The 6,602-nt window shown below is 39.6% G+C and overlaps 1 long non-coding RNA gene across 1 annotated transcript; it reads left to right on the plus strand.

Moving 5' to 3' along the window:
- The first annotated feature begins 1,281 nt into the window (after nt 1–1,281).
- Nucleotides 1,282–5,684, plus strand: LOC306998634. Its single transcript, XR_013797626.1, has 4 exons — nt 1,282–1,344; nt 3,267–3,307; nt 4,765–4,813; nt 5,580–5,684. It is a non-coding gene; the product is annotated as an uncharacterized lncRNA (long non-coding RNA).
- Nucleotides 5,685–6,602: the final 918 nt, after the last annotated feature.

Genomic DNA, 6,602 nt, shown 5'->3' on the forward strand with positions numbered 1-6,602 from the left:
CAATAACGCCCCTCCAGGTAACACTGTCGTTGCCCACGTGGGCGTTGAAGTCCCCCAGTAGAACGACAGAGTCTCCAGTCGGAGGACTTTCCAGCAACCCTCCCAGAGACTCCAAGAAGGCCGGGTACTCTGCACTGCCGTTTGGCCCGTAGGCACACACGACAGTGAGAGACCTATCCCCAACCCGTAGGCGCAGGGAAACGACCCTCTCGTTCACCGGCGTAAACTCCAACACATGGCGGCTGAGTTGGGGGGCTATGAGCAAACCCACACCAGCCCTCCGCCTCTCACCATGGGCAACTCCAGAGTGGTGAAGAGTCCATCCTCTCTCAAGGAGTGTGGTTCCAGAGCCCAAGCCGTGCGTAGAGGTGATTCCAACTATCTCTAGTAGTTGGAATCTCTCAACCTCACGCACAATCTCAGGCTCCTTCCCCGCCAGCGAGGTGACGTTCCACGTCCCTAGAGCTAGTTTCCGTGTCCAGGGATCGGGTTGTCGAGGCCCCCGCCTTCGACTGCCGCCCGATCCTCTAAGCACCGGCCCCTTACGGCCCCTCCTGCAGGTGGTGAGCACACGGGAAGGCTTGTGTGTATGTATATATGTATATATATATATATATATATATATATATATATATATATATATATATATATATATGGATATATATATTATACAGTGTATACATATATACATTTTTATTCAGCAAGGACATTAAATTGGACAAATGTGGCAAATAAATGTATAATGTTAAGAATATACAAATAATTTCTGTTTTAAATAGAGTGAATACTGTAAGTGTATACCATAAGTGAATACTGATTTTTTTTTATTATCATGGTCTCAACAAAAATACGAATCACTGTTTTCAACATTGATAATAATCAGAAATGTTTCTTGAGCAGCAAATCAGCATATAATGATTTCTGAAGGATCATGTAACACTGAAGACTGGAGTAATGTTGCTGAGTAAATTCAAATATATTGAAATATACAAAACTTATTTAAATTTCAATATTGTTTCACAATATTACTGTTTTTTGTTACTAAATAAATGCAGCCATTGCAAGCAGAATAAATATTTGTTCTTTTAAAAATGAATTTGTCACACTGAAATACTAAATTGAACTGCAAAATGGTGTTAAAAAATGGCGAGCAGTTGCGGCACCTAAAACAGCTTAAAGATATAAACTTCACCTTGTTTTAAATCAGTTTTAACATGATATCAGTGATATTGTTCTATTATTTCAGCTGCATGCATCCAGTCCAGGACTCCAGGGAAAACTGGGATTAAACGGAAGGAGACCTGAGGTGGCAGTCGGGTCATTTCCTGGAAGGAGCTTGTCATGGTATTGTACATAAATAATGCATACTATCTCAGAAGACATTCTGTGCAGGGCTACATGCTTTTTTTGTGCTGCTGACAGACTGTAGACAGACTATTTCCAACTTTATCTGAATAGTGACAAGCGGGTTTACCCAACAATGCTTTCCTGTAGCTCAAACTGTAGAGCAGGTCATGGGTTCGATTTCCAGGGAAAGCAAGAACTGATAAGAATTTAAATGTGTACCCTAAAATGCAATGTACGTCGCTTTGGATAAAAGTGTCTGCCAAATGCATAAATGCAAAATGCAATTGCAAAGCAGTCTTTCTGATTTCCTTGCATCGTCAATGTATTTTCCAATTGAGCAATTCTCTCTCTCTCTCTCTCTCTCTCTCTCTCTCTCTCTCTCTCTCTCTCTCTCTCTCTCTCTCTCTCTCTCTCTCTCTCTCTCTCTCTCTCTCTCTCTCTCTCTCTCTCTCTCTCACCTCCCCCTCAATCTCTCTCTCTCTAATGCTAAGAATCCTCAGGAAATGACAGGGTACACGCAGAACGCCCACTTGACTCCAAACTCTTCCCGGCAACACTGTACATCACACTGTTTTTTTGGACAGTGTTTCTCACAATCATAACCATAAAACGGACGCGCTTATCATGTGACTTTTGCGTTTGAGTGCAGCGTAACCATGACAACCTCAAGACGTGCTGCATGGTTTAGTCAGTGCTTTTATCAATTCAGATATTAGGTGGTGGTGAACGTGAAATATCTGAGGAAAAAAAGTCAATAATGACAATGAGGACATTTATAATGTTGCAAAAGATTTATATTTTTTTAAATAAATGCGGTTCGTTTGAACTTTCTATTCATCAAAGAATCCTGAAAAAATATTCTAATATTAGAATGATTTCTGAAGGATCATGTGACACTGAAGACTGGAGTAATGATGCTGAAAATTCAGCTTTTCGTCACTTTTCATCACTGGAATAAATTAAATTTAAATCATATAAATGCAGCAGAGACCAAAAATATATATAAAAAAATTGTAATGGTATCAGGCCGCACCAGTCCTCCTCTTCATTGTTTTGCATGTGTATGTGATCACATCACACTCTGCAAGTGATAAACACATTCATTAACTATTAACATTTCATTGGCCATTAACCATCCTCCAAGAGGTTAATAATGTGGAATCTCATATTTGTTGTGAGAATGGATTTAATTACTCCCATATGAATTCAGGGCTTTGATGAACATGAACCTAAAGCCACATGTGACTAAAACTTGGATCCAGACGGTAAGCTGGAAATCTGACCATTCCTGAGGAACTCTGCCAGACCACATTCGTCATGGGAGATCACCAGCAGCGGCTTTATTTGTTGTGCTATTTTGTAAATAGTTGTTCACATGAGAACATGACATGTCTGATGTTTTTGAGGTACTGTATTATCTAGGGACCATGCATTTTCTCTAAAAAATAATAATAATAATAATTACATCAAAAGAAAATGTGTGAATATTGCTTTATGGAATTGTATGGTAAATTCTATATTTAGTTTTGGAGTCTCTCATAGAGTCTCATAATCATCTCAGCTGGATGCCAAATGCTCTTCCCACACAAAACATCTTGCTTCACCCAGTTTTTTTGACAGGAGTATTTTCTTCTTGAAAGACTGGACATGTGCGGCATGCACATAATGTTCCCAAGAAAAAATAAAACTGCATTTGCAATCTGTTTTACTGAAGTAATGGGACATTTCCGAGTGAAACAAGATAAATCAAGGAGGCACAAAGCAGGACTTGATTGGATGATTGCATGGTGAAGAATGTTTGATAGGGAGGGGTTGAGAAATAAGAGGAATTGGTGATCATCAGCCAAACACTCACATTAGACCTAATTGACTTTCAACACTAAAACATTTTTCAAAATATCTTCTTTTGTGTTCCACAGAGGAAAGACAGTCAAACACCTTCGATTGGAATGACAAGAGGGTGAGTAAACGGCAGAAATTACATTTTTGGGTGAACTATCCTTCAAGTGTGTTGTTCTTTAGCCATTTGGTGTTCAAGCACGAAGTGCTGAAAACCTATTGTAATTGTATTTGTAATCACTCAGAAAAGCTGTTTAATTTTTTAGCTCATGCACTACCTTTATTTGCACTCATTGGAGATGAGTCTCGATTTCTGCTGTGACGTTCAGACGGTCGGGTCAGAGTTTGGCGTAAACAACATGAAAGCATGGATCCATCCTGTCTCGTATCAGTGGGTCAGGCTGCTGCTGGTGTAATGGTGTGAGGGATATTTTCTTGGCACACTTTGGGCCCATTAGTACCAATTGAGCATCATTTAAACACCACAGCCTAACGGAGTATTGAGGCTGACCACGTCCACAGTGTACCATCTTCTGATGGCTACTTCCAGCTGAATAAAACGCCATGTCACCAAACCTAAATCCTCTGAAACTGGTTTCTTGAACATGACAATAAGTTCACTAAACTCAAATGCCCCCCACAGTCTCCAGATCTCAATCCAATAGAGCAGCTTTGGGATGTGGTCGAACGAAGATTCACATCATAGATGTACAGCCAACAAATCTGCAGTAACTGTGTGATGCTCTCGAGTCTATGGACCAGAATCTCTGAGGAATGTTTCCAGCACTTTGTTGAATCTCTGCCATGAAGAATAGGACTTCAGACACGAAGACTAGCAAGATGTTACCTAATAAAGTGAGTATATATATATATATATATATATATATATATATATATATATATATATATATATATATACTGTATATACATTTGCACACCCTGCTGACACGTTGACGTGAAGCGATTGTTCTTTGAAGCACAGAAAAGAGTGAAAACACAATGACACGCGTCAATCATATGCCTATGTATGTCCCTCGTTTTAGGCATGCTGTAATTACATGAGAAAAGCTTTTCACAAAGTTATTCTTCCACACACCAGTTGGCCTGTGCTGCCAGACGACTGCAGAACAGGCCTGTCAAAGACAAATGGAACAAAATGAAACAGACAAATGTGTGAGCCTGAATTGCAAAAAGATTTCGCAGCCTGGACACGAGGGGAGGCTTTGCCCCGACGTGTGTCATCCGCTACAAACCCTATAGAGAGAGCGACCTCGCCGTCCACAGGCAGCTGCCGTCTGAAGCAGCGTTCTCAGTGCACTGTACTAAAATATCATTTACAGGCAGCAGCTTGTGCAGCAAGGTCTGATGTTGGCATTTCGCTAAGATACATAACACCAATATTGAGTGAAATTAGTTTGTAATTAGAAGAACTATTTGTATTTATTCCGTTAAGATAATGTTTAGTCGCTTTACAAAACATGTTTGTATTTGTAAATATGCACATATTTAACAGCCTTTTGACTTCTTGACATTAAAGAAGGAATTTGCATAAGCTCATTTTCTCTAATCCTTTTTCAGATCAACTACTGTCAGGAGAGAGCAACACTTTTGAAGAGAACTTTACCAAGTAAGTTAAAATGAGTTAAAATATATGTTTATAGAGTTAGATCCCTGAACATATCTGGTTTAATGGCACAGAAACTGAACACAAGAACACATACTGTATAACTGCACACTTGCAGTCTGTCCAGTACGCTTCTGACTTAAGTAACCACATGTTTAGTAAAAACAGTATCTTGACTCGACAGAGATCTGGTACAATGTTTGCATTGTTAGCGTTCAAGTTAATAAGCTAAGTCACACCACTGTTCAAAAATATTTTTTTGTTTCTGATAAAAGTCTTATGTTCACCAAGACTAACTTATTGAATGATAAAAAAATACAGTAAAAACTGTAATATTAGGAAACTCTTTTCTATGTGAATATATTTTAAAATGTAATTTATTCCTGTGATGCAAAGCTGAATTTTCAGCATCATTACTCCAGTCTTCAGTGTCACATGATCCTTCAGAATTCACTCTAATATGATGATTTGCTGCTCAAGAAAAAAATCTGATTATTATCAATGCGATAACAGCTGTGCTGCTTAATTTTTTGGTGGAAACCGTGATGCATTTTTTTCAGGATTCTTCCAATAGAGAGTTTAAAAGAACAGAATTTATATGAAATATAATTTTTTTGTTAAATTATTGCTGAATAAAATGGATTCCTTAAAAAAAAAAAATAGGCCTACAAACTTTTGCACAGTAGTGTACCTCAACCATGTGTATTTCACTTTTAACTGTTAAAGATAAAGCTGTGTTGTGTTTTTACATTGGCAAACTTTATTGCAGTGAAGGTTTTGCGCCTGGCATCATCTCGCGCTTGTGAGCGCCAATGCTCTCCTCCTCTTAATGAGAGTGGATGTTGATGGCCGTTCTCGAGTGCTTCCGTTCTCCTCCCCGCAGTGCGCTCTTCACGGGGGGCCGCAAGAGTTCAGCGCTCAACCCTTCAAGCATCTCTCGGCTCTGCGTCACCAGCAAATCACCATGGCGATAGCGGGCGCTGAGGGCCCTGAATGAGGCACCAGCTCTGTTTGAGACGTCTGCTGAGCCGCGAGGATGGGGATCATTCGCGCAGTGGAACAATACAAGAAAAGTAGACAAAAAAAAACCTTCAATTTAAAATGCCTTCTAAACAATGCTGTTTTTGATGCTTTATAAAGTGCTCTGATGTTGAAGGACATCTGATTCTGGCGAGGTCTTCAATTAAGAGAAGTCTCTCCTGCTGATTTATGGCTGGAAATTGAGTGTTTTTTTTACCATGGAAAGTTCTGGCAGCTATTGATTTTGAACTGCTTTCCCATCTTTGGAGCACAGTGTGATATAAAAATAACACTTTCCACAATTATGCTATAGCCCATATAACACAGCACTCTTCTTCTCTGCGTGAATGTGTGCATATGTTGACCTTTAGATTCTCTGCAGATATTCGTCAGTTTTTGTGAGTTAGTGTGCTCCCCCTCACCTCATCTCAGACAGTATAAATGATGGCGAACAGATCCCAGCAGGACAGTGGGTTGGAGGGGTGAAAGCCCCTGCCGTGAGCTCTGAATGCACTGTCATCTCCGGCGCTGTGTATCATTGCACAGGTCATGCGGCCGGGGTGAAAGCATTTGGCTTTTGTTATTCTGCTGATTACTAGAGAAAAACCTGCTGTCTGGTTTAAATACTTACAGGGAGATCTGACAGACAAAACTGAAGAAAAAACTCACAACTTTTAGAAATGTAATAGTTCACAAAAATGTCATCCTCATGCCGTTCCAAACCCAAATGCTCTTTTTTTTCTGGGTATTTTCATTTTCAATGAACTATACT

Source organism: Phoxinus phoxinus, assembly GCF_949152265.1.
Source record: "Phoxinus phoxinus genome assembly, chromosome: 5".
Taxonomy (NCBI): domain Eukaryota; kingdom Metazoa; phylum Chordata; class Actinopteri; order Cypriniformes; family Leuciscidae; genus Phoxinus; species Phoxinus phoxinus.